This window comes from Taudactylus pleione, unplaced genomic scaffold (genome assembly GCF_031769625.1).
Source record: "Taudactylus pleione unplaced genomic scaffold, aTauple2 ptg000612l, whole genome shotgun sequence".
NCBI lineage: Eukaryota > Metazoa > Chordata > Amphibia > Anura > Myobatrachidae > Taudactylus > Taudactylus pleione.
This window is the reverse complement of record NW_028285014.1, coordinates 1,870,080-1,897,594: the sequence shown is the minus strand read 5'-3', so window position 1 is coordinate 1,897,594 and position 27,515 is coordinate 1,870,080. Positions and strand designations below refer to the sequence as shown.

The window sequence follows — 27,515 nt, the reverse complement described above, 5'->3', positions numbered from 1 at the left end:
TCAAATTCTGTTTCTATGTAAAACATTATTTCAACCGCCAATTTCTACATGAACTGAACTTTAGAATTTTAAAACTAATCATAGTGTCTTTATCATTTAAGAATAATGTAATTAATTTAACTCTAATGTAATTTGATCTTGATTGGAATGCAGATGGGAAAGTTGATCAATTCTTAGGTCTTTAAAAGTTTCTATGCCCTTTAATTCATTCAATCATTGTGCTTCATATTGCTGAGAAATAAATGGGATCAAGATATCAATGTCTGGTAGAGGAAAGATTGAAAGACTGTGGATGTCCTGAGCATGCTTCTCAATGTCGGTCATTTTGAGTGTAAAACATAACCAAAGAGTAAGGAAATATTGTCAGAAGTGGGATTTGAACCCACGCCTCTTTACAGAGACAAGAATTCCCATTAACTGGAAGAGTAGAATCTTGAGTCTGGTGCCTTAGACCACTCGGCCATCCTGACAAGCACATCAGTATATCCGAACCTGCTTCCTGTTAGGGTTTATCATTTTACTATTTATATTTTTGATTGTGATTTTGACAAATAATTTGGACTTGTTGAAAAAGGGGTCATTAAATCAAGATCTTAGATTTATGCATTTCCTCTAAAAGCTGTTTCTTAAATAACATTATTTAGGAAAAATGGCTCAAGCTAAAGTGTTATCCTTCAAAATTACTGTTGCCACCCTTTACTAAGGTCTTCAGCCTAGCAGAACAGATTAGTTTGTCTTAGGAGAAAATTGTATATCATGTTATATGTAAAGTCTAAGAGCCTTAAAATACTTTCGATGCCAATTATTCTTGTGTTTTATGTTTAGATTACTGAATACTAAAAGAATGTTGTGCAAACAATATTTATTCTTCAAAGGAAGAGATGTACAAGAACATGAGGACATGCACTGAAACTGAAGGGAGGTAGACTTAGAGGAAATTTGAAGAAAAATTACTTCACAGAAAGGGTAATTGATAAATAGAAAAGCCTCCCATCCGATGTTGTTGAAGCTAAATGGTGAAACAATTTAAATACGCTTGGGATAGGCATAAGAATATCCTTAAAAGAAATGTAAGGAGCAAATACGGTTGAAGTTGCCTAAAGGATACATGAAAAGTAGCAGACTACGTGGGCCAAGTGGTTCTTATCTGCCATCAAATTCTGTTTCTATGTAAAACATTATTTCAACCGCCAATTTCTACATGAACTGAACTTTAGAATTTTAAAACTAATCATAGTGTCTTTATCATTTAAGAATAATGTAATTAATTTAACTCTAATGTAATTTGATCTTGATTGGAATGCAGATGGGAAAATTGATCAATTCTTAGGTCTTTAAAAGTTTCTATGCCCTTTAATTCATTCAATCATTGTGCTTCATATTGCTGAGAAATAAATGGGATCAAGATATCAATGTCTGGTAGAGGAAAGATTGAAAGACTGTGGATGTCCTGAGCATGCTTCTCAATGTCGGTCATTTTGAGTGTAAAACATAACCAAAGAGTAAGGAAATATTGTCAGAAGTGGGATTTGAACCCACGCCTCTTTACAGAGAGAAGAATTCCCATTAACTGGAAGAGTAGAATCTTGAGTCTGGCGCCTTAGACCACTCGGCCATCCTGACAAGCACATCAGTATATCCGAACCTGCTTCCTGTTAGGGTTTATCATTTTACTATTTATATTTTTGATTGTGATTTTGACAAATAATTTGGACTTGTTGTAAAAGGGGTCATTAAATCAAGATCTTAGATTTATGCATTTCCTCTAAAAGCTGTTTCTTAAATAACATTATTTAGGAAAAATGGCTCAAGCTAAAGTGTTATCCTTCAAAATTACTGTTGCCACCCTTTACTAAGGTCTTCAGCCTAGCAGAACAGATTAGTTTGTCTTAGGAGAAAATTGTATATCATGTTATATGTAAAGTCTAAGAGCCTTAAAATACTTTCGATGCCAATTATTCTTGTGTTTTATGTTTAGATTACTGAATACTAAAAGAATGTTGTGCAAACAATATTTATTCTTCAAAGGAAGAGATGTACAAGAACATGAGGACATGCACTGAAACTGAAGGGAGGTAGACTTAGAGGAAATTTGAAGAAAAATTACTTCACAGAAAGGGTAATTGATAAATAGAAAAGCCTCCCATCCGATGTTGTTGAAGCTAAATGGTGAAACAATTTAAATACGCTTGGGATAGGCATAAGAATATCCTTAAAAGAAATGTAAGGAGCAAATAGGGTTGAAGTTGCCTAAAGGATACATGAAAAGTAGCAGACTACGTGGGCCAAGTGGTTCTTATCTGCCATCAAATTCTGTTTCTATGTAAAACATTATTTCAACCGCCAATTTCTACATGAACTGAACTTTAGAATTTTAAAACTAATCATAGTGTCTTTATCATTTAAGAATAATTTAATTAATTTAAGTCTAATGTAATTTGATCTTGATTGGAATGCAAGTGGGAAAATCGATCAATTCTTAGGTCTTTAAAAGTTTCTATGCCCTTTAATTCATTCAATCATTGTGCTTCATATTGCTTAGAAATAAATGGGATCAAGATATCAATGTCTGGGAGAGGAAAGATTGAAAGACTGTGGATGTCCTGAGCATACTTCTCAATGTCAGTCATTTTGAGTGTAAAACATAACCAAAGAGCAAAAATATATTGTCAGAAGTGGGATTTGAACCTATGCCTCTTTACAGAGACCAGAATTCCCATTAACTGGAAGAGTAGAATCTTGAGTCTGGTGTCTTGGACCACTCGGCCATCCTGACAAGCACATCAGTAAGTCCAAACCTGCTTCCTGTTAGGGTTTATCATTTTACTATTTATATTTTTGATTGTGATTTTGACAAATAATTTGGCCTTGTTGAAAAAGGGGTCATTAAATCAAGATCTTAGATTAATGCATTTCCTCTAAAAGCTGTTTCTTAAATAACATTATTTAGGAAAAATGGCTCAAGCTAAAGTGTTATCCTTCAAAATTACTGTTGCCACCCTTTACTAAGGTCTTCATCCTAGCAGAACAGATTAGTTTGTCTTAGAAGTAAATTGTATATCACGTTATATGTAAAGTCTAAGAGCCTTAAAATACTTTCGATGCCAATTATTCTTGTGTTTTATGTTTAGATAACTGAATACTAAAAGAATGTTGTGCAAACAATACTTATTCTTCAAAGGAAGAGATGTACAAGAACACGAGGACATGCACTGAAACTGGAGGGAGGTAGACTTAGAGGAAATTTGAAGAAAAATTACTTCACAGAAAGGGTAGTTGATAAATAGAAAAGCCTCCCATCCAATGTTGTTGAAGCTAAACGGTGAAACAATTTAAACATGCTTTGGATAGGCATAAGAATATCCTTAAGAGAAATGTAAGGAGCAAATACGGTTGAAGTTGCCTAAAGGATACATGAAAAGGAGCAGACTACATGGGCCAAGTGGTTCTTATCTGCCATCAAATTCTGTTTCTATGTAATACATTATTTCAATAGCCAATTTCTATATGAACTGAACTTTAGAATTTTAAAACTAATCATAGTGTCTTTATCATTTAAGAATAATTTAATTAATTTAACTCTAATGTAATTTGATCTTGATTGGAATGCAGGTGGGAAAATCGATCAATTCTTAGGTCTTTAAAAGTTTCTATGCCCTTTAATTCATTCAATCATTGTGCTTCATATTGCTGAGAACTAAATGGGATCAAGATATCAATGTCTGGGAGAGGAAAGATTGAAAGACTGTGGATGTCCTGAGCATACTTCTCAATGTCGGTCATTTTGAGTGTAAAACATAACCAAAGAGTAAGAAAATATTGTCAGAAGTGGGATTTGAACCTACGCCTCTTTACAGAGACCAGAATTCCCATTAACTGGAAGAGTAGAATCTTGAGTCTGGTGTCCTAGACCACTCGGCGATTATGACAAGCACATCAGTATGTCCAAACCTGCTTCCTGTTAGGGTTTATCATTTTACTATTTATATTTTTGATTGTGATTTTGACAAATAATTTGGCCTTGTTGAAAAAGGGGTCATTAAATCAAGATCTTAGATTACTGCATTTCCTCTAAAAGCTGTTTCTTAAATAACATTATTTAGGAAAAATGGCTCAAGCTAAAGTGTTATCCTTCAAAATTACTGTTGCCACCCTTTACTAAGGTCTTCATCCTAGCAGAACAGATTAGTTTGTCTTAGAAGTAAATTGTATATCACGTTATATGTAAAGTCTAAGAGCCTTAAAATACTTTTGATGCCAATTATTCTTGTGTTTTATGTTTAGATAACTGAATACTAAAAGAATGTTGTGCAAACAATACTTATTCTTCAAAGGAAGAGATGTACAATAACACGAGGACATGCACTGAAACTGGAGGGAGGTAGACTTAGAGGAAATTTGAAGAAAAATTACTTCACAGAAAGGGTAGTTGATAAATAGAAAAGCCTCCCATCCTATGTTGTTGAAGCTAAACGGTGAAACAATTTAAACATGCTTTGGATAGGCATAAGAATATCCTTAAGAGAAATGTAAGGAGCAAATATGGTTGAAGTTGCCTAAAGGATACATGAAAAGGAGCAGACTACATGGGCCAAGTGGTTCTTATCTGCCATCAAATTCTGTTTCTATGTAATACATTATTTCAATAGCCAATTTCTATATGAACTGAACTTTAGAATTTTAAAACTAATCATAGTGTCTTTATCATTTAAGAATAATTTAATTAATTTAACTCTAATGTAATTTGATCTTGATTGGAATGCAAGTGGGAAAATCGATCAATTCTTAGGTCTTTAAAAGTTTCTATGCCCTTTAATTCATTCAATCATTGTGCTTCATATTGCTGAGAAATAAATGGGATCAAGATATCAATGTCTGGGAGAGGAAAGATTGAAAGACTGTGGATGTCCTGAGCATACTTCTCAATGTCGGTCATTTTGAGTGTAAAACATAACCAAAGAGTAAGAAAATATTGTCAGAAGTGGGATTTGAACCCACACCTCTTTACAGAGACCAGAATTCCCATTAACTTGAAGAGTAGAATCTTGAGTCTGGCACCTTAGACCACTCGGCCATCCTGACAAGCACATCAGTATATCCGAACCTGCTTCCTGTTAGGGTTTATCATTTTACTATTTATATTTTTGATTGTGATTTTGACAAATAATTTGGACTTGTTGAAAAAGGGGTCATTAAATCAAGATCTTAGATTTATGCATTTCCTCTAAAAGCTGTTTCTTAAATAACATTATTTAGGAAAAATGGCTCAAGCTAAAGTGTTATCCTTCAAAATTACTGTTGCCACCCTTTACTAAGGTCTTCAGCCTAGCAGAACAGATCAGTTTGTCTTAGGAGAAAATTGTATATCATGTTATATGTAAAGTCTAAGAGCCTTAAAATACTTTCGATGCCAATTATTCTTGTGTTTTATGTTTAGATTACTGAATACTAAAAGAATGTTGTGCAAACAATATTTATTCTTCAAAGGAAGAGATGTACAAGAACATGAGGACATGCACTGAAACTGAAGGGAGGTAGACTTAGAGGAAATTTGAAGAAAAATTACTTCACAGAAAGGGTAATTGATAAATAGAAAAGCCTCCCATCCGATGTTGTTGAAGCTAAATGGTGAAACAATTTAAATACGCTTGGGATAGGCATAAGAATATCCTTAAAAGAAATGTAAGGAGCAAATAGGGTTGAAGTTGCCTAAAGGATACATGAAAAGTAGCAGACTACGTGGGCCAAGTGGTTCTTATCTGCCATCAAATTCTGTTTCTATGTAAAACATTATTTCAACCGCCAATTTCTACATGAACTGAACTTTAGAATTTTAAAACTAATCATAGTGTCTTTATCATTTAAGAATAATGTAATTAATTTAACTCTAATGTAATTTGATCTTGATTGGAATGCAGATGGGAAAATTGATCAATTCTTAGGTCTTTAAAAGTTTCTATGCCCTTTAATTCATTCAATCATTGTGCTTCATATTGCTGAGAAATAAATGGGATCAAGATATCAATGTCTGGTAGAGGAAAGATTGAAAGACTGTGGATGTCCTGAGCATGCTTCTCAATGTCGGTCATTTTGAGTGTAAAACATAACCAAAGAGTAAGGAAATATTGTCAGAAGTGGGATTTGAACCCACGCCTCTTTACAGAGAGAAGAATTCCCATTAACTGGAAGAGTAGAATCTTGAGTCTGGCGCCTTAGACCACTCGGCCATCCTGACAAGCACATCAGTATATCCGAACCTGCTTCCTGTTAGGGTTTATCATTTTACTATTTATATTTTTGATTGTGATTTTGACAAATAATTTGGACTTGTTGAAAAAGGGGTCATTAAATCAAGATCTTAGATTTATGCATTTCCTCTAAAAGCTGTTTCTTAAATAACATTATTTAGGAAAAATGGCTCAAGCTAAAGTGTTATCCTTCAAAATTACTGTTGCCACCCTTTACTAAGGTCTTCAGCCTAGCAGAACAGATTAGTTTGTCTTAGGAGAAAATTGTATATCATGTTATATGTAAAGTCTAAGAGCCTTAAAATACTTTCGATGCCAATTATTCTTGTGTTTTATGTTTAGATTACTGAATACTAAAAGAATGTTGTGCAAACAATATTTATTCTTCAAAGGAAGAGATGTACAAGAACATGAGGACATGCACTGAAACTGAAGGGAGGTAGACTTAGAGGAAATTTGAAGAAAAATTACTTCACAGAAAGGGTAATTGATAAATAGAAAAGCCTCCCATCCGATGTTGTTGAAGCTAAATGGTGAAACAATTTAAATACGCTTGGGATAGGCATAAGAATATCCTTAAAAGAAATGTAAGGAGCAAATACGGTTGAAGTTGCCTAAAGGATACATGAAAAGTAGCAGACTACGTGGGCCAAGTGGTTCTTATCTGCCATCAAATTCTGTTTCTATGTAAAACATTATTTCAACCGCCAATTTCTACATGAACTGAACTTTAGAATTTTAAAACTAATCATAGTGTCTTTATCATTTAAGAATAATGTAATTAATTTAACTCTAATGTAATTTGATCTTGATTGGAATGCAGATGGGAAAATTGATCAATTCTTAGGTCTTTAAAAGTTTCTATGCCCTTTAATTCATTCAATCATTGTGCTTCATATTGCTGAGAAATAAATGGGATCAAGATATCAATGTCTGGTAGAGGAAAGATTGAAAGACTGTGGATGTCCTGAGCATGCTTCTCAATGTCGGTCATTTTGAGTGTAAAACATAACCAAAGAGTAAGGAAATATTGTCAGAAGTGGGATTTGAACCCACGCCTCTTTACAGAGACAAGAATTCCCATTAACTGAAAGAGTAGAATCTTGAGTCTGGCGCCTTAGACCACTCGGCCATCCTGACAAGCACATCAGTATATCCGAACCTGCTTCCTGTTAGGGTTTATCATTTTACTATTTATATTTTTGATTGTGATTTTGACAAATAATTTGGACTTGTTGTAAAAGGGGTCATTAAATCAAGATCTTAGATTTATGCATTTCCTCTAAAAGCTGTTTCTTAAATAACATTATTTAGGAAAAATGGCTCAAGCTAAAGTGTTATCCTTCAAAATTACTGTTGCCACCCTTTACTAAGGTCTTCAGCCTAGCAGAACAGATTAGTTTGTCTTAGGAGAAAATTGTATATCATGTTATATGTAAAGTCTAAGAGCCTTAAAATACTTTCAATGCCAATTATTCTTGTGTTTTATGTTTAGATTACTGAATACTAAAAGAATGTTGTGCAAACAATATTTATTCTTCAAAGGAAGAGATGTACAAGAACATGAGGACATGCACTGAAACTGAAGGGAGGTAGACTTAGAGGAAATTTGAAGAAAAATTACTTCACAGAAAGGGTAATTGATAAATAGAAAAGCCTCCCATCCGATGTTGTTGAAGCTAAATGGTGAAACAATTTAAATACGCTTGGGATAGGCATAAGAATATCCTTAAAAGAAATGTAAGGAGCAAATAGGGTTGAAGTTGCCTAAAGGATACATGAAAAGTAGCAGACTACGTGGGCCAAGTGGTTCTTATCTGCCATCAAATTCTGTTTCTATGTAAAACATTATTTCAACCGCCAATTTCTACATGAACTGAACTTTAGAATTTTAAAACTAATCATAGTGTCTTTATCATTTAAGAATAATTTAATTAATTTAAGTCTAATGTAATTTGATCTTGATTGGAATGTAGATGGGAAAATCGATCAATTCTTAGGTCTTTAAAAGTTTCTATGCCCTTTAATTCATTCAATCATTGTGCTTCATATTGCTTAGAAATAAATGGGATCAAGATATCAATGTCTGGGAGAGGAAAGATTGAAAGACTGTGGATGTCCTGAGCATACTTCTCAATGTCAGTCATTTTGAGTGTAAAACATAACCAAAGAGCAAAAATATATTGTCAGAAGTGGGATTTGAACCTATGCCTCTTTACAGAGACCAGAATTCCCATTAACTGGAAGAGTAGAATCTTGAGTCTGGTGTCTTGGACCACTCGGCCATCCTGACAAGCACATCAGTAAGTCCAAACCTGCTTCCTGTTAGGGTTTATCATTTTACTATTTATATTTTTGATTGTGATTTTGACAAATAATTTGGCCTTGTTGAAAAAGGGGTCATTAAATCAAGATCTTAGATTAATGCATTTCCTCTAAAAGCTGTTTCTTAAATAACATTATTTAGGAAAAATGGCTCAAGCTAAAGTGTTATCCTTCAAAATTACTGTTGCCACCCTTTACTAAGGTCTTCATCCTAGCAGAACAGATTAGTTTGTCTTAGAAGTAAATTGTATATCACGTTATATGTAAAGTCTAAGAGCCTTAAAATACTTTCGATGCCAATTATTCTTGTGTTTTATGTTTAGATAACTGAATACTAAAAGAATGTTGTGCAAACAATACTTATTCTTCAAAGGAAGAGATGTACAAGAACACGAGGACATGCACTGAAACTGGAGGGAGGTAGACTTAGAGGAAATTTGAAGAAAAATTACTTCACAGAAAGGGTAGTTGATAAATAGAAAAGCCTCCCATCCAATGTTGTTGAAGCTAAACGGTGAAACAATTTAAACATGCTTTGGATAGGCATAAGAATATCCTTAAGAGAAATGTAAGGAGCAAATACGGTTGAAGTTGCCTAAAGGATACATGAAAAGGAGCAGACTACATGGGCCAAGTGGTTCTTATCTGCCATCAAATTCTGTTTCTATGTAATACATTATTTCAATAGCCAATTTCTATATGAACTGAACTTTAGAATTTTAAAACTAATCATAGTGTCTTTATCATTTAAGAATAATTTAATTAATTTAACTCTAATGTAATTTGATCTTGATTGGAATGCAGGTGGGAAAATCGATCAATTCTTAGGTCTTTAAAAGTTTCTATGCCCTTTAATTCATTCAATCATTGTGCTTCATATTGCTGAGAACTAAATGGGATCAAGATATCAATGTCTGGGAGAGGAAAGATTGAAAGACTGTGGATGTCCTGAGCATACTTCTCAATGTCGGTCATTTTGAGTGTAAAACATAACCAAAGAGTAAGAAAATATTGTCAGAAGTGGGATTTGAACCTACGCCTCTTTACAGAGACCAGAATTCCCATTAACTGGAAGAGTAGAATCTTGAGTCTGGTGTCCTAGACCACTCGGCGATTATGACAAGCACATCAGTATGTCCAAACCTGCTTCCTGTTAGGGTTTATCATTTTACTATTTATATTTTTGATTGTGATTTTGACAAATAATTTGGCCTTGTTGAAAAAGGGGTCATTAAATCAAGATCTTAGATTAATGCATTTCCTCTAAAAGCTGTTTCTTAAATAACATTATTTAGGAAAAATGGCTCAAGCTAAAGTGTTATCCTTCAAAATTACTGTTGCCACCCTTTACTAAGGTCTTCATCCTAGCAGAACAGATTAGTTTGTCTTAGAAGTAAATTGTATATCACGTTATATGTAAAGTCTAAGAGCCTTAAAATACTTTTGATGCCAATTATTCTTGTGTTTTATGTTTAGATAACTGAATACTAAAAGAATGTTGTGCAAACAATACTTATTCTTCAAAGGAAGAGATGTACAATAACACGAGGACATGCACTGAAACTGGAGGGAGGTAGACTTAGAGGAAATTTGAAGAAAAATTACTTCACAGAAAGGGTAGTTGATAAATAGAAAAGCCTCCCATCCTATGTTGTTGAAGCTAAACGGTGAAACAATTTAAACATGCTTTGGATAGGCATAAGAATATCCTTAAGAGAAATGTAAGGAGCAAATATGGTTGAAGTTGCCTAAAGGATACATGAAAAGGAGCAGACTACATGGGCCAAGTGGTTCTTATCTGCCATCAAATTCTGTTTCTATGTAATACATTATTTCAATAGCCAATTTCTATATGAACTGAACTTTAGAATTTTAAAACTAATCATAGTGTCTTTATCATTTAAGAATAATTTAATTAATTTAACTCTAATGTAATTTGATCTTGATTGGAATGCAAGTGGGAAAATCGATCAATTCTTAGGTCTTTAAAAGTTTCTATGCCCTTTAATTCATTCAATCATTGTGCTTCATATTGCTGAGAAATAAATGGGATCAAGATATCAATGTCTGGGAGAGGAAAGATTGAAAGACTGTGGATGTCCTGAGCATACTTCTCAATGTCGGTCATTTTGAGTGTAAAACATAACCAAAGAGTAAGAAAATATTGTCAGAAGTGGGATTTGAACCCACGCCTCTTTACAGAGACCAGAATTCCCATTAACTTGAAGAGTAGAATCTTGAGTCTGGCACCTTAGACCACTCGGCCATCCTGACAAGCACATCAGTATATCCAAACCTGCTTCCTGTTAGGGTTTATCATTTTACTATTTATATTTTTGATTGTGATTTTGACAAATAATTTGGACTTGTTGAAAAAGGGGTCATTAAATCAAGATCTTAGATTTATGCATTTCCTCTAAAAGCTGTTTCTTAAATAACATTATTTAGGAAAAATGGCTCAAGCTAAAGTGTTATCCTTCAAAATTACTGTTGCCACCCTTTACTAAGGTCTTCAGCCTAGCAGAACAGATTAGTTTGTCTTAGGAGAAAATTGTATATCATGTTATATGTAAAGTCTAAGAGCCTTAAAATACTTTCGATGCCAATTATTCTTGTGTTTTATGTTTAGATTACTGAATACTAAAAGATTGTTGTGCAAACAATATTTATTCTTCAAAGGAAGAGATGTACAAGAACATGAGGACATGCACTGAAACTGAAGGGAGGTAGACTTAGAGGAAATTTGAAGAAAAATTACTTCACAGAAAGGGTAATTGATAAATAGAAAAGCCTCCCATCCGATGTTGTTGAAGCTAAATGGTGAAACAATTTAAATACGCTTGGGATAGGCATAAGAATATCCTTAAAAGAAATGTAAGGAGCAAATAGGGTTGAAGTTGCCTAAAGGATACATGAAAAGTAGCAGACTACGTGGGCCAAGTGGTTCTTATCTGCCATCAAATTCTGTTTCTATGTAAAACATTATTTCAACCGCCAATTTCTACATGAACTGAACTTTAGAATTTTAAAACTAATCATAGTGTCTTTATCATTTAAGAATAATGTAATTAATTTAACTCTAATGTAATTTGATCTTGATTGGAATGCAGATGGGAAAATTGATCAATTCTTAGGTCTTTAAAAGTTTCTATGCCCTTTAATTCATTCAATCATTGTGCTTCATATTGCTGAGAAATAAATGGGATCAAGATATCAATGTCTGGTAGAGGAAAGATTGAAAGACTGTGGATGTCCTGAGCATGCTTCTCAATGTCGGTCATTTTGAGTGTAAAACATAACCAAAGAGTAAGGAAATATTGTCAGAAGTGGGATTTGAACCCACGCCTCTTTACAGAGAGAAGAATTCCCATTAACTGGAAGAGTAGAATCTTGAGTCTGGCGCCTTAGACCACTCGGCCATCCTGACAAGCACATCAGTATATCCGAACCTGCTTCCTGTTAGGGTTTATCATTTTACTATTTATATTTTTGATTGTGATTTTGACAAATAATTTGGACTTGTTGAAAAAGGGGTCATTAAATCAAGATCTTAGATTTATGCATTTCCTCTAAAAGCTGTTTCTTAAATAACATTATTTAGGAAAAATGGCTCAAGCTAAAGTGTTATCCTTCAAAATTACTGTTGCCACCCTTTACTAAGGTCTTCAGCCTAGCAGAACAGATTAGTTTGTCTTAGGAGAAAATTGTATATCATGTTATATGTAAAGTCTAAGAGCCTTAAAATACTTTCGATGCCAATTATTCTTGTGTTTTATGTTTAGATTACTGAATACTAAAAGAATGTTGTGCAAACAATATTTATTCTTCAAAGGAAGAGATGTACAAGAACATGAGGACATGCACTGAAACTGAAGGGAGGTAGACTTATAGGAAATTTGAAGAAAAATTACTTCACAGAAAGGGTAATTGATAAATAGAAAAGCCTCCCATCCGATGTTGTTGAAGCTAAATGGTGAAACAATTTAAATACGCTTGGGATAGGCATAAGAATATCCTTAAAAGAAATGTAAGGAGCAAATAGGGTTGAAGTTGCCTAAAGGATACATGAAAAGTAGCAGACTACATGGGCCAAGTGGTTCTTATCTGCCATCAAATTCTGTTTCTATGTAAAACATTATTTCAACCGCCAATTTCTACATGAACTGAACTTTAGAATTTTAAAACTAATCATAGTGTCTTTATCATTTAAGAATAATTTAATTAATTTAAGTCTAATGTAATTTGATCTTGATTGGAATGTAGATGGGAAAATCGATCAATTCTTAGGTCTTTAAAAGTTTCTATGCCCTTTAATTCATTCAATCATTGTGCTTCATATTGCTTAGAAATAAATGGGATCAAGATATCAATGTCTGGGAGAGGAAAGATTGAAAGACTGTGGATGTCCTGAGCATACTTCTCAATGTCAGTCATTTTGAGTGTAAAACATAACCAAAGAGCAAAAATATATTGTCAGAAGTGGGATTTGAACCTATGCCTCTTTACAGAGACCAGAAATCCCATTAACTGGAAGAGTAGAATCTTGAGTCTGGTGTCTTGGACCACTCGGCCATCCTGACAAGCACATCAGTATGTCCAAACCTGCTTCCTGTTAGGGTTTATCATTTTACTATTTATATTTTTGATTGTGATTTTGACAAATAATTTTGCCTTGTTGAAAAAGGGGTCATTAAATCAAGATCTTAGATTAATGCATTTCCTCTAAAAGCTGTTTCTTAAATAACATTATTTAGGAAAAATGGCTCAAGCTAAAGTGTTATCCTTCAAAATTACTGTTGCCACCCTTTACTAAGGTCTTCATCCTAGCAGAACAGATTAGTTTGTCTTAGAAGTAAATTGTATATCACGTTATATGTAAAGTCTAAGAGCCTTAAAATACTTTCGATGCCAATTATTCTTGTGTTTTATGTTTAGATAACTGAATACTAAAAGAATGTTGTGCAAACAATACTTATTCTTCAAAGGAAGAGATGTACAAGAACACGAGGACATGCACTGAAACTGAAGGGAGGTAGACTTAGAGGAAATTTGAAGAAAAATTACTTCACAGAAAGGGTAATTGATAAATAGAAAAGCCTCCCATCCGATGTTGTTGAAGCTAAATGGTGAAACAATTTAAATACGCTTGGGATAGGCATAAGAATATCCTTAAAAGAAATGTAAGGAGCAAATAGGGTTGAAGTTGCCTAAAGGATACATGAAATGTAGCAGACTACGTGGGCCAAGTGGTTCTTATCTGCCATCAAATTCTGTTTCTATGTAAAACATTATTTCAACCGCCAATTTCTATATGAACTGAACTTTAGAATTTTAAAACTAATCATAGTGTCTTTATCATTTAAGAATAATTTAATTAATTTAACTCTAATGTAATTTGATCTTGATTGGAATGCAAGTGGGAAAATCGATCAATTCTTAGGTCTTTAAAAGTTTCTATGCCCTTTAATTCATTCAATCATTGTGCTTCATATTGCTGAGAAATAAATGGGATCAAGATATCAATGTCTGGGAGAGGAAAGATTGAAAGACTGTGGATGTCCTGAGCATACTTCTCAATGTCGGTCATTTTGAGTGTAAAACATAACCAAAGAGTAAGAAAATATTGTCAGAAGTGGGATTTGAACCCACGCCTCTTTACAGAGACCAGAATTCCCATTAACTTGAAGAGTAGAATCTTGAGTCTGGCACCTTAGACCACTCGGCCATCCTGACAAGCACATCAGTATGTCCAAACCTGCTTCCTGTTAGGGTTTATCATTTTACTATTTATATTTTTGATTGTGATTTTGACAAATAATTTGGACTTGTTGAAAAAGGGGTCATTAAATCAAGATCTTAGATTTATGCATTTCCTCTAAAAGCTGTTTCTTAAATAACATTATTTAGGAAAAATGGCTCAAGCTAAAGTGTTATCCTTCAAAATTACTGTTGCCACCCTTTACTAAGGTCTTCAGCCTAGCAGAACAGATTAGTTTGTCTTAGGAGAAAATTGTATATCATGTTATATGTAAAGTCTAAGAGCCTTAAAATACTTTCGATGCCAATTATTCTTGTGTTTTATGTTTAGATTACTGAATACTAAAAGAATGTTGTGCAAACAATACTTATTCTTCAAAGGAAGAGATGTACAAGAACATGAGGACATGCACTGAAACTGAAGGGAGGTAGACTTAGAGGAAATTTGAAGAAAAATTACTTCACAGAAAGGGTAATTGATAAATAGAAAAGCCTCCCATCCGATGTTGTTGAAGCTAAATGGTGAAACAATTTAAATACGCTTGGGATAGGCATAAGAATATCCTTAAAAGAAATGTAAGGAGCAAATAGGGTTGAAGTTGCCTAAAGGATACATGAAAAGTAGCAGACTACGTGGGCCAAGTGGTTCTTATCTGCCATCAAATTCTGTTTCTATGTAAAACATTATTTCAACCGCCAATTTCTACATGAACTGAACTTTAGAATTTTAAAACTAATCATAGTGTCTTTATCATTTAAGAATAATGTAATTAATTTAACTCTAATGTAATTTGATCTTGATTGGAATGCAGATGGGAAAATTGATCAATTCTTAGGTCTTTAAAAGTTTCTATGCCCTTTAATTCATTCAATCATTGTGCTTCATATTGCTGAGAAATAAATGGGATCAAGATATCAATGTCTGGTAGAGGAAAGATTGAAAGACTGTGGATGTCCTGAGCATGCTTCTCAATGTCGGTCATTTTGAGTGTAAAACATAACCAAAGAGTAAGGAAATATTGTCAGAAGTGGGATTTGAACCCACGCCTCTTTACAGAGAGAAGAATTCCCATTAACTGGAAGAGTAGAATCTTGAGTCTGGCGCCTTAGACCACTCGGCCATCCTGACAAGCACATCAGTATATCCGAACCTGCTTCCTGTTAGGGTTTATCATTTTACTATTTATATTTTTGATTGTGATTTTGACAAATAATTTGGACTTGTTGAAAAAGGGGTCATTAAATCAAGATCTTAGATTTATGCATTTCCTCTAAAAGCTGTTTCTTAAATAACATTATTTAGGAAAAATGGCTCAAGCTAAAGTGTTATCCTTCAAAATTACTGTTGCCACCCTTTACTAAGGTCTTCAGCCTAGCAGAACAGATTAGTTTGTCTTAGGAGAAAATTGTATATCATGTTATATGTAAAGTCTAAGAGCCTTAAAATACTTTCGATGCCAATTATTCTTGTGTTTTATGTTTAGATTACTGAATACTAAAAGAATGTTGTGCAAACAATATTTATTCTTCAAAGGAAGAGATGTACAAGAACATGAGGACATGCACTGAAACTGAAGGGAGGTAGACTTATAGGAAATTTGAAGAAAAATTACTTCACAGAAAGGGTAATTGATAAATAGAAAAGCCTCCCATCCGATGTTGTTGAAGCTAAATGGTGAAACAATTTAAATACGCTTGGGATAGGCATAAGAATATCCTTAAAAGAAATGTAAGGAGCAAATAGGGTTGAAGTTGCCTAAAGGATACATGAAAGTAGCAGACTACATGGGCCAAGTGGTTCTTATCTGCCATCAAATTCTGTTTCTATGTAAAACATTATTTCAACCGCCAATTTCTACATGAACTGAACTTTAGAATTTTAAAACTAATCATAGTGTCTTTATCATTTAAGAATAATTTAATTAATTTAAGTCTAATGTAATTTGATCTTGATTGGAATGTAGATGGGAAAATCGATCAATTCTTAGGTCTTTAAAAGTTTCTATGCCCTTTAATTCATTCAATCATTGTGCTTCATATTGCTTAGAAATAAATGGGATCAAGATATCAATGTCTGGGAGAGGAAAGATTGAAAGACTGTGGATGTCCTGAGCATACTTCTCAATGTCAGTCATTTTGAGTGTAAAACATAACCAAAGAGCAAAAATATATTGTCAGAAGTGGGATTTGAACCTATGCCTCTTTACAGAGACCAGAAATCCCATTAACTGGAAGAGTAGAATCTTGAGTCTGGTGTCTTGGACCACTCGGCCATCCTGACAAGCACATCAGTATGTCCAAACCTGCTTCCTGTTAGGGTTTATCATTTTACTATTTATATTTTTGATTGTGATTTTGACAAATAATTTGGACTTGTTGAAAAAGGGGTCATTAAATCAAGATCTTAGATTAATGCATTTCCTCTAAAAGCTGTTTCTTAAATAACATTATTTAGGAAAAATGGCTCAAGCTAAAGTGTTATCCTTCAAAATTACTGTTGCCACCCTTTACTAAGGTCTTCATCCTAGCAGAACAGATTAGTTTGTCTTAGAAGTAAATTGTATATCACGTTATATGTAAAGTCTAAGAGCCTTAAAATACTTTCGATGCCAATTATTCTTGTGTTTTATGTTTAGATAACTGAATACTAAAAGAATGTTGTGCAAACAATACTTATTCTTCAAAGGAAGAGATGTACAAGAACACGAGGACATGCACTGAAACTGAAGGGAGGTAGACTTAGAGGAAATTTGAAGAAAAATTACTTCACAGAAAGGGTAATTGATAAATAGAAAAGCCTCCCATCCGATGTTGTTGAAGCTAAATGGTGAAACAATTTAAATACGCTTGGGATAGGCATAAGAATATCCTTAAAAGAAATGTAAGGAGCAAATAGGGTTGAAGTTGCCTAAAGGATACATGAAATGTAGCAGACTACGTGGGCCAAGTGGTTCTTATCTGCCATCAAATTCTGTTTCTATGTAAAACATTATTTCAACCGCCAATTTCTATATGAACTGAACTTTAGAATTTTAAAACTAATCATAGTGTCTTTATCATTTAAGAATAATTTAATTAATTTAACTCTAATGTAATTTGATCTTGATTGGAATGCAAGTGGGAAAATCGATCAATTCTTAGGTCTTTAAAAGTTTCTATGCCCTTTAATTCATTCAATCATTGTGCTTCATATTGCTGAGAAATAAATGGGATCAAGATATCAATGTCTGGGAGAGGAAAGATTGAAAGACTGTGGATGTCCTGAGCATACTTCTCAATGTCGGTCATTTTGAGTGTAAAACATAACCAAAGAGTAAGAAAATATTGTCAGAAGTGGGATTTGAACCCACGCCTCTTTACAGAGACCAGAATTCCCATTAACTTGAAGAGTAGAATCTTGAGTCTGGCACCTTAGACCACTCGGCCATCCTGACAAGCACATCAGTATATCCGAACCTGCTTCCTGTTAGGGTTTATCATTTTACTATTTATATTTTTGATTGTGATTTTGACAAATAATTTGGACTTGTTGAAAAAGGGGTCATTAAATCAAGATCTTAGATTTATGCATTTCCTCTAAAAGCTGTTTCTTAAATAACATTATTTAGGAAAAATGGCTCAAGCTAAAGTGTTATCCTTCAAAATTACTGTTGCCACCCTTTACTAAGGTCTTCAGCCTAGCAGAACAGATTAGTTTGTCTTAGGAGAAAATTGTATATCATGTTATATGTAAAGTCTAAGAGCCTTAAAATACTTTCGATGCCAATTATTCTTGTGTTTTATGTTTAGATTACTGAATACTAAAAGAATGTTGTGCAAACAATATTTATTCTTCAAAGCAAGAGATGTACAAGAACATGAGGACATGCACTGAAACTGAAGGGAGGTAGACTTAGAGGAAATTTGAAGAAAAATTACTTCACAGAAAGGGTAATTGATAAATAGAAAAGCCTCCCATCCGATGTTGTTGAAGCTAAATGGTGAAACAATTTAAATACGCTTGGGATAGGCATAAGAATATCCTTAAAAGAAATGTAAGGAGCAAATAGGGTTGAAGTTGCCTAAAGGATACATGAAAAGTAGCAGACTACGTGGGCCAAGTGGTTCTTATCTGCCATCAAATTCTGTTTCTATGTAAAACATTATTTCAACCGCCAATTTCTACATGAACTGAACTTTAGAATTTTAAAACTAATCATAGTGTCTTTATCATTTAAGAATAATTTAATTAATTTAAGTCTAATGTAATTTGATCTTGATTGGAATGTAGATGGGAAAATCGATCAATTCTTAGGTCTTTAAAAGTTTCTATGCCCTTTAATTCATTCAATCATTGTGCTTCATATTGCTTAGAAATAAATGGGATCAAGATATCAATGTCTGGGAGAGGAAAGATTGAAAGACTGTGGATGTCCTGAGCATACTTCTCAATGTCAGTCATTTTGAGTGTAAAACATAACCAAAGAGCAAAAATATATTGTCAGAAGTGGGATTTGAACCTATGCCTCTTTACAGAGACCAGAATTCCCATTAACTGGAAGAGTAGAATCTTGAGTCTGGTGTCTTGGACCACTCGGCCATCCTGACAAGCACATCAGTATGTCCAAACCTGCTTCCTGTTAGGGTTTATCATTTTACTATTTATATTTTTGATTGTGATTTTGACAAATAATTTGGCCTTGTTGAAAAAGGGGTCATTAAATCAAGATCTTAGATTAATGCATTTCCTCTAAAAGCTGTTTCTTAAATAACATTATTTAGGAAAAATGGCTCAAGCTAAAGTGTTATCCTTCAAAATTACTGTTGCCACCCTTTACTAAGGTCTTCATCCAAGCAGAACAGATTAGTTTGTCTTAGAAGTAAATTGTATATCACGTTATATGTAAAGTCTAAGAGCCTTAAAATACTTTCGATGCCAATTATTCTTGTGTTTTATGTTTAGATAACTGAATACTAAAAGAATGTTGTGCAAACAATACTTATTCTTCAAAGGAAGAGATGTACAAGAACACGAGGACATGCACTGAAACTGGAGGGAGGTAGACTTAGAGGAAATTTGAAGAAAAATTACTTCACAGAAAGGGTAGTTGATAAATAGAAAAGCCTCCCATCCAATGTTGTTGAAGCTAAACGGTGAAACAATTTAAACATGCTTTGGATAGGCATAAGAATATCCTTAAGAGAAATGTAAGGAGCAAATACGGTTGAAGTTGCCTAAAGGATACATGAAAAGGAGCAGACTACATGGGCCAAGTGGTTCTTATCTGCCATCAAATTCTGTTTCTATGTAATACATTATTTCAATAGCCAATTTCTATATGAACTGAACTTTAGAATTTTAAAACTAATCATAGTGTCTTTATCATTTAAGAATAATTTAATTAATTTAACTCTAATGTAATTTGATCTTGATTGGAATGCAGGTGGGAAAATCGATCAATTCTTAGGTCTTTAACAGTTTCTATGCCCTTTAATTCATTCAATCATTGTGCTTCATATTGCTGAGAACTAAATGGGATCAAGATATCAATGTCTGGGAGAGGAAAGATTGAAAGACTGTGGATGTCCTGAGCATACTTCTCAATGTCGGTCATTTTGAGTGTAAAACATAACCAAAGAGTAAGAAAATATTGTCAGAAGTGGGATTTGAACCCACGCCTCTTTACAGAGACCAGAATTCCCATTAACTTGAAGAGTAGAATCTTGAGTCTGGCGCCTTAGACCACTCGGCCATCCTGACAAGCACATCAGTATATCCGAACCTGCTTCCTGTTAGGGTTTATCATTTTACTATTTATATTTTTGATTGTGATTTTGACAAATAATTTGGACTTGTTGAAAAAGGGGTCATTAAATCAAGATCTTAGATTTATGCATTTCCTCTAAAAGCTGTTTCTTAAATAACATTATTTAGGAAAAATGGCTCAAGCTAAAGTGTTATCCTTCAAAATTACTGTTGCCACCCTTTACTAAGGTCTTCAGCCTAGCAGAACAGATTAGTTTGTCTTAGGAGAAAATTGTATATCATGTTATATGTAAAGTCTAAGAGCCTTAAAATACTTTCGATGCCAATTATTCTTGTGTTTTATGTTTAGATTACTGAATACTAAAAGAATGATGTGCAAACAATATTTATTCTTCAAAGGAAGAGATGTACAAGAACATGAGGACATGCACTGAAACTGAAGGGAGGTAGACTTAGAGGAAATTTGAAGAAAAATTACTTCACAGAAAGGGTAATTGATAAATAGAAAAGCCTCCCATCCGATGTTGTTGAAGCTAAATGGTGAAACAATTTAAATACGCTTGGGATAGGCATAAGAATATCCTTAAAAGAAATGTAAGGAGCAAATAGGGTTGAAGTTGCCTAAAGGATACATGAAAAGTAGCAGACTACGTGGGCCAAGTGGTTCTTATCTGCCATCAAATTCTGTTTCTATGTAAAACATTATTTCAACCGCCAATTTCTACATGAACTGAACTTTAGAATTTTAAAACTAATCATAGTGTCTTTATCATTTAAGAATACTTTAATTAATTTAAGTCTAATGTAATTTGATCTTGATTGGAATGTAGATGGGAAAATCGATCAATTCTTAGGTCTTTAACAGTTTCTATGCCCTTTAATTCATTCAATCATTGTGCTTCATATTGCTTAGAAATAAATGGGATCAAGATATCAATGTCTGGGAGAGGAAAGATTGAAAGACTGTGGATGTCCTGAGCATACTTCTCAATGTCGGTCATTTTGAGTGTAAAACATAACCAAAGAGCAAGAAAATATTGTCAGAAGTGGGATTTGAACCCACGCCTCTTTACAGAGACCAGAATTCCCATTAACTGGAAGAGTAGAATCTTGAGTCTGGCGCCTTAGACCACTCGGCCATCCTGACAAGCACATCAGTATATCCGAACCTGCTTCCTGTTAGGGTTTATCATTTTACTATTTCTATTTTTGATTGTGATTTTGACAAATAATTTGGACTTGTTGAAAAAGGGGTCATTAAATCAAGATCTTAGATTTATGCATTTCCTCTAAAAGCTGTTTCTTAAATAACATTATTTAGGAAAAATGGCTCAAGCTAAAGTGTTATCCTTCAAAATTACTGTTGCCACCCTTTACTAAGGTCTTCAGCCTAGCAGAACAGATTAGTTTGTCTTAGGAGAAAATTGTATATCATGTTATATGTAAAGTCTAAGAGCCTTAAAATACTTTCGATGCCAATTATTCTTGTGTTTTATGTTTAGATTACTGAATACTAAAAGAATGTTGTGCAAACAATACTTATTCTTCAAAGGAAGAGATGTACAAGAACACGAGGACATGCACTGAAACTGGAGGGAGGTAGACTTAGAGGAAATTTGATGAAAAATTACTTCACAGAAAGGGTAGTTGATAAATAGAAAAGCCTCCCATCCAATGTTGTTGAAGCTAAACGGTGAAACAATTTAAACACGCTTTGGATAGGCATAAGAATATCCTTAAGAGAAATGTAAGGAGCAAATAGGGTTGAAGTAGCCTAAAGGATACATGAAAAGGAGCAGACTACATGGGCCAAGTGGTTCTTATCTGCCATCAAATTCTGTTTCTATGTAATACATTATTTCAATAGCCAATTTCTACATGAACTGAACTTTAGAATTTTAAAACTAATCATAGTGTCTTTATCATTTATGAATAATTTAATTAATTTAACTCTAATGTAATTTGATCTTGATTGGAATGTAGATGGGAAAATCGATCAATTCTTAGGTCTTTAAAAGTTTCTATGCCCTTTAATTCATTCAATCATTGTGCTTCATATTGCTTAGAAATAAATGGGATCAAGATATCAATGTCTGGGAGAGGAAAGATTGAAAGACTGTGGATGTCCTGAGCATACTTCTCAATGTCAGTCATTTTGAGTGTAAAACATAACCAAAGAGCAAAAATATATTGTCAGAAGTGGGATTTGAACCTATGCCTCTTTACAGAGACCAGGATTCCCATTAACTGGAAGAGTAGAATCTTGAGTCTGGTGTCTTAGACCACTCGGCCATCCTGACAAGCACATCAGTATGTCCAAACCTGCTTCCTGTTAGGGTTTATCATTTTACTATTTATATTTTTGATTGTGATTTTGACAAATAATTTGGCCTTGTTGAAAAAGGGGTCATTAAATCAAGATCTTAGATTAATGAATTTCCTCTAAAAGCTGTTTCTTAAATAACATTATTTAGGAAAAATGGCTCAAGCTAAAGTGTTATCCTTCAAAATTACTGTTGCCACCGTTTACTAAGGTCTTCATCCTAGCAGAACAGATTAGTTTGTCTTAGAAGTAAATTGTATATCACGTTATATGTAAAGTCTAAGAGCCTTAAAATACTTTCGATGCCAATTATTCTTGTGTTTTATGTTTAGATTACTGAATACTAAAAGAATGCTGTGCAAACAATACTTATTCTTCAAAGGAAGAGATGTACAAGAACACGAGGACATGCACTGAAACTGGAGGGAGGTAGACTTAGAGGAAATTTGAAGAAAAATTACTTCACAGAAAGGGTAGTTGATAAATAGAAAAGCCTCCCATCCGATGTTGTTTAAGCTAAATGGTGAAACAATTTAAACACGCTTGGGAAAGGCATAAGAATATCTTTAAGAGAAATGTAAGGAGCAAATAGGATTGAAGTTGCCTAAAAGATACATGAAAAGGAGCAGACTACATGGGCCAAGTGGTTCTTATCTGCCATCAAATTCTTTTTCTATGTAATACATTATTTCAATAGCCAATTTCTATATGAACTGAACTTTAGAATTTTAAAACTAATCATAGTGTCTTTATCATTTAAGAATAATTTAATTAATTTAACTCTAATGTAATTTGATCTTGATTGGAATGCAGATGGGAAAATCGATCAATTCTTAGGTCTTTAAAAGTTTCTATGCCCTTTAATTCATTCAATCATTGTGCTTCATATTGCTGAGAAATAAATGGGATCAAGATATCAATGTCTGGTAGAGGAAAGATTGAAAGACTGTGGATGTCCTGAGCATGCTTCTCAATGTCGGTCATTTTGAGTGTAAAACATAACCAAAGAGTAAGAAAAAATTGTCAGAAGTGGGATTTGAACCCACGCCTCTTTACAGAGACAAGAATTCCCATTAACTGGAAGAGTAGAATCTTGAGTCTGGCGCCTTAGACCACTCGGCCATCCTGACAAGCACATCAGTATATCCGAACCTGCTTCCTGTTAGGGTTTATCATTTTACTATTTATATTTTTGATTGTGATTTTGACAAATAATTTGGACTTGTTGAAAAAGGGGTCATTAAATCAAGATCTTAGATTTATGCATTTCCTCTAAAAGCTGTTTCTTAAATAACATTATTTAGGAAAAATGGCTCAAGCTAAAGTGTTATCCTTCAAAATTACTGTTGCCACCCTTTACTAAGGTCTTCATCCTAGCAGAACAGATTAGTTTGTCTTAGAAGAAAATTGTATATCATGTTATATGTAAAGTCTAAGAGCCTTAAAATACTTTCGATGCCAATTATTCTTGTGTTTTATGTTTAGATTACTGAATACTAAAAGAATGTTGTGCAAACAATATTTATTCTTCAAAGGAAGAGATGTACAAGAACATGAGGACATGCACTGAAACTGAAGGGAGGTAGACTTAGAGGAAATTTGAAGAAAAATTACTTCACAGAAAGGGTAATTGATAAATAGAAAAGCCTCCCATCCGATGTTGTTGAAGCTAAATGGTGAAACAATTTAAATACGCTTGGGATAGGCATAAGAATATCCTTAAAAGAAATGTAAGGAGCAAATAGGGTTGAAGTTGCCTAAAGGATACATGAAAAGGAGCAGACTACGTGGGCCAAGTGGTTCTTATCTGCCATCAAATTCTGTTTCTATGTAAAACATTATTTCAACCACCAATTTCTACATGAACTGAACTTTAGAATTTTAAAACTAATCATAGTGTCTTTATCATTTAAGAATAATTTAATTAATTTAAGTCTAATGTAATTTGATCTTGATTGGAATGTAGATGGGAAAATCGATCAATTCTTAGGTCTTTAAAAGTTTCTATGCCCTTTAATTCATTCAATCATTGTGCTTCATATTGCTTAGAAATAAATGGGATCAAGATATCAATGTCTGGGAGAGGAAAGATTGAAAGACTGTGGATGTCCTGAGCATACTTCTCAATGTCAGTCATTTTGAGTGTAAAACATAACCAAAGAGCAAAAATATATTGTCAGAAGTGGGATTTGAACCTATGCCTCTTTACAGAGACCAGAATTCCCATTAACTGGAAGAGTAGAATCTTGAGTCTGGTGTCTTGGACCACTCGGCCATCCTGACAAACACATCAGTATGTCCAAACCTGCTTCCTGTTAGGGTTTATCATTTTACTATTTATATTTTTGATTGTGATTTTGACAAATAATTTGGCCTTGTTGAAAAAGGGGTCATTAAATCAAGATCTTAGATTAATGCATTTCCTCTAAAAGCTGTTTCTTAAATAACATTATTTAGGAAAAATGGCTCAAGCTAAAGTGTTATCCTTCAAAATTACTGTTGCCACCCTTTACTAAGGTCTTCATCCAAGCAGAACAGATTAGTTTGTCTTAGAAGTAAATTGTATATCACGTTATATGTAAAGTCTAAGAGCCTTAAAATACTTTCGATGCCAATTATTCTTGTGTTTTATGTTTAGATTACTGAATACTAAAAGAATGATGTGCAAACAATATTTATTCTTCAAAGGAAGAGATGTACAAGAACATGAGGACATGCACTGAAACTGAAGGGAGGTAGACTTAGAGGAAATTTGAAGAAAAATTACTTCACAGAAAGGGTAATTGATAAATAGAAAAGCCTCCCATCCGATGTTGTTGAAGCTAAATGGTGAAACAATTTAAATACGCTTGGGATAGGCATAAGAATATCCTTAAAAGAAATGTAAGGAGCAAATAGGGTTGAAGTTGCCTAAAGGATACATGAAAAGTAGCAGACTACGTGGGCCAAGTGGTTCTTATCTGCCATCAAATTCTGTTTCTATGTAAAACATTATTTCAACCGCCAATTTCTACATGAACTGAACTTTAGAATTTTAAAACTAATCATAGTGTCTTTATCATTTAAGAATACTTTAATTAATTTAAGTCTAATGTAATTTGATCTTGATTGGAATGTAGATGGGAAAATCGATCAATTCTTAGGTCTTTAACAGTTTCTATGCCCTTTAATTCATTCAATCATTGTGCTTCATATTGCTTAGAAATAAATGGGATCAAGATATCAATGTCTGGGAGAGGAAAGATTGAAAGACTGTGGATGTCCTGAGCATACTTCTCAATGTCGGTCATTTTGAGTGTAAAACATAACCAAAGAGCAAGAAAATATTGTCAGAAGTGGGATTTGAACCCACGCCTCTTTACAGAGACCAGAATTCCCATTAACTGGAAGAGTAGAATCTTGAGTCTGGCGCCTTAGACCACTCGGCCATCCTGACAAGCACATCAGTATATCCGAACCTGCTTCCTGTTAGGGTTTATCATTTTACTATTTCTATTTTTGATTGTGATTTTGACAAATAATTTGGACTTGTTGAAAAAGGGGTCATTAAATCAAGATCTTAGATTTATGCATTTCCTCTAAAAGCTGTTTCTTAAATAACATTATTTAGGAAAAATGGCTCAAGCTAAAGTGTTATCCTTCAAAATTACTGTTGCCACCCTTTACTAAGGTCTTCAGCCTAGCAGAACAGATTAGTTTGTCTTAGGAGAAAATTGTATATCATGTTATATGTAAAGTCTAAGAGCCTTAAAATACTTTCGATGCCAATTATTCTTGTGTTTTATGTTTAGATTACTGAATACTAAAAGAATGTTGTGCAAACAATACTTATTCTTCAAAGGAAGAGATGTACAAGAACACGAGGACATGCACTGAAACTGGAGGGAGGTAGACTTAGAGGAAATTTGATGAAAAATTACTTCACAGAAAGGGTAGTTGATAAATAGAAAAGCCTCCCATCCAATGTTGTTGAAGCTAAACGGTGAAACAATTTAAACACGCTTTGGATAGGCATAAGAATATCCTTAAGAGAAATGTAAGGAGCAAATAGGGTTGAAGTAGCCTAAAGGATACATGAAAAGGAGCAGACTACATGGGCCAAGTGGTTCTTATCTGCCATCAAATTCTGTTTCTATGTAATACATTATTTCAATAGCCAATTTCTACATGAACTGAACTTTAGAATTTTAAAACTAATCATAGTGTCTTTATCATTTATGAATAATTTAATTAATTTAACTCTAATGTAATTTGATCTTGATTGGAATGTAGATGGGAAAATCGATCAATTCTTAGGTCTTTAAAAGTTTCTATGCCCTTTAATTCATTCAATCATTGTGCTTCATATTGCTTAGAAATAAATGGGATCAAGATATCAATGTCTGGGAGAGGAAAGATTGAAAGACTGTGGATGTCCTGAGCATACTTCTCAATGTCAGTCATTTTGAGTGTAAAACATAACCAAAGAGCAAAAATATATTGTCAGAAGTGGGATTTGAACCTATGCCTCTTTACAGAGACCAAGATTCCCATTAACTGGAAGAGTAGAATCTTGAGTCTGGTGTATTAGACCACTCGGCCATCCTGACAAGCACATCAGTATGTCCAAACCTGCTTCCTGTTAGGGTTTATCATTTTACTATTTATATTTTTGATTGTGATTTTGACAAATAATTTGGCCTTGTTGAAAAAGGGGTCATTAAATCAAGATCTTAGATTAATGCATTTCCTCTAAAAGCTGTTTCTTAAATAACATTATTTAGGAAAAATGGCTCAAGCTAAAGTGTTATCCTTCAAAATTACTGTTGCCACCCTTTACTAAGGTCTTCATCCAAGCAGAACAGATTAGTTTGTCTTAGAAGTAAATTGTATATCACGTTATATGTAAAGTCTAAGAGCCTTAAAATACTTTCGATGCCAATTATTCTTGTGTTTTATGTTTAGATAACTGAATACTAAAAGAATGTTGTGCAAACAATACTTATTCTTCAAAGGAAGAGATGTACAAGAACACGAGGACATGCACTGAAACTGGAGGGAGGTAGACTTAGAGGAAATTTGAAGAAAAATTACTTCACAGAAAGGGTAGTTGATAAATAGAAAAGCCTCCCATCCA

The 27,515-nt window shown here is 33.6% G+C and overlaps 10 non-coding genes across 10 annotated transcripts; all 10 read right to left on the bottom strand.

Moving 5' to 3' along the window:
* Positions 1 to 361: 361 nt before the first annotated feature.
* TRNAL-CAA (transfer RNA leucine (anticodon CAA)) lies at positions 362 to 470 on the bottom strand. The gene is made up of 2 exons: positions 433 to 470; positions 362 to 407 (listed from the first exon to the last, which is right to left on the bottom strand). It is a non-coding gene; the product is annotated as a tRNA-Leu (tRNA).
* A 4,503-nt stretch (positions 471 to 4,973) lies between these two features.
* Positions 4,974 to 5,082, bottom strand: TRNAL-CAA (transfer RNA leucine (anticodon CAA)). The gene is made up of 2 exons: positions 5,045 to 5,082; positions 4,974 to 5,019 (listed from the first exon to the last, which is right to left on the bottom strand). It is a non-coding gene; the product is annotated as a tRNA-Leu (tRNA).
* A 2,197-nt stretch (positions 5,083 to 7,279) lies between these two features.
* Positions 7,280 to 7,388, bottom strand: TRNAL-CAA (transfer RNA leucine (anticodon CAA)). Its single transcript has 2 exons — positions 7,351 to 7,388; positions 7,280 to 7,325 (listed from the first exon to the last, which is right to left on the bottom strand). It is a non-coding gene; the product is annotated as a tRNA-Leu (tRNA).
* Positions 7,389 to 10,738: 3,350 nt separating this feature from the next.
* TRNAL-CAA (transfer RNA leucine (anticodon CAA)) lies at positions 10,739 to 10,847 on the bottom strand. Its single transcript has 2 exons — positions 10,810 to 10,847; positions 10,739 to 10,784 (listed from the first exon to the last, which is right to left on the bottom strand). It is a non-coding gene; the product is annotated as a tRNA-Leu (tRNA).
* A 3,350-nt stretch (positions 10,848 to 14,197) lies between these two features.
* Positions 14,198 to 14,306, bottom strand: TRNAL-CAA (transfer RNA leucine (anticodon CAA)). The gene is made up of 2 exons: positions 14,269 to 14,306; positions 14,198 to 14,243 (listed from the first exon to the last, which is right to left on the bottom strand). It is a non-coding gene; the product is annotated as a tRNA-Leu (tRNA).
* A 3,349-nt stretch (positions 14,307 to 17,655) lies between these two features.
* On the bottom strand, positions 17,656 to 17,764 carry TRNAL-CAA (transfer RNA leucine (anticodon CAA)). The gene is made up of 2 exons: positions 17,727 to 17,764; positions 17,656 to 17,701 (listed from the first exon to the last, which is right to left on the bottom strand). It is a non-coding gene; the product is annotated as a tRNA-Leu (tRNA).
* Positions 17,765 to 19,961: 2,197 nt separating this feature from the next.
* TRNAL-CAA (transfer RNA leucine (anticodon CAA)) lies at positions 19,962 to 20,070 on the bottom strand. Its single transcript has 2 exons — positions 20,033 to 20,070; positions 19,962 to 20,007 (listed from the first exon to the last, which is right to left on the bottom strand). It is a non-coding gene; the product is annotated as a tRNA-Leu (tRNA).
* A 1,044-nt stretch (positions 20,071 to 21,114) lies between these two features.
* Positions 21,115 to 21,223, bottom strand: TRNAL-CAA (transfer RNA leucine (anticodon CAA)). Its single transcript has 2 exons — positions 21,186 to 21,223; positions 21,115 to 21,160 (listed from the first exon to the last, which is right to left on the bottom strand). It is a non-coding gene; the product is annotated as a tRNA-Leu (tRNA).
* Positions 21,224 to 23,420: 2,197 nt separating this feature from the next.
* Positions 23,421 to 23,529, bottom strand: TRNAL-CAA (transfer RNA leucine (anticodon CAA)). Its single transcript has 2 exons — positions 23,492 to 23,529; positions 23,421 to 23,466 (listed from the first exon to the last, which is right to left on the bottom strand). It is a non-coding gene; the product is annotated as a tRNA-Leu (tRNA).
* A 2,197-nt stretch (positions 23,530 to 25,726) lies between these two features.
* Positions 25,727 to 25,835, bottom strand: TRNAL-CAA (transfer RNA leucine (anticodon CAA)). The gene is made up of 2 exons: positions 25,798 to 25,835; positions 25,727 to 25,772 (listed from the first exon to the last, which is right to left on the bottom strand). It is a non-coding gene; the product is annotated as a tRNA-Leu (tRNA).
* Between the last annotated feature and the right edge of the window lie 1,680 nt (positions 25,836 to 27,515).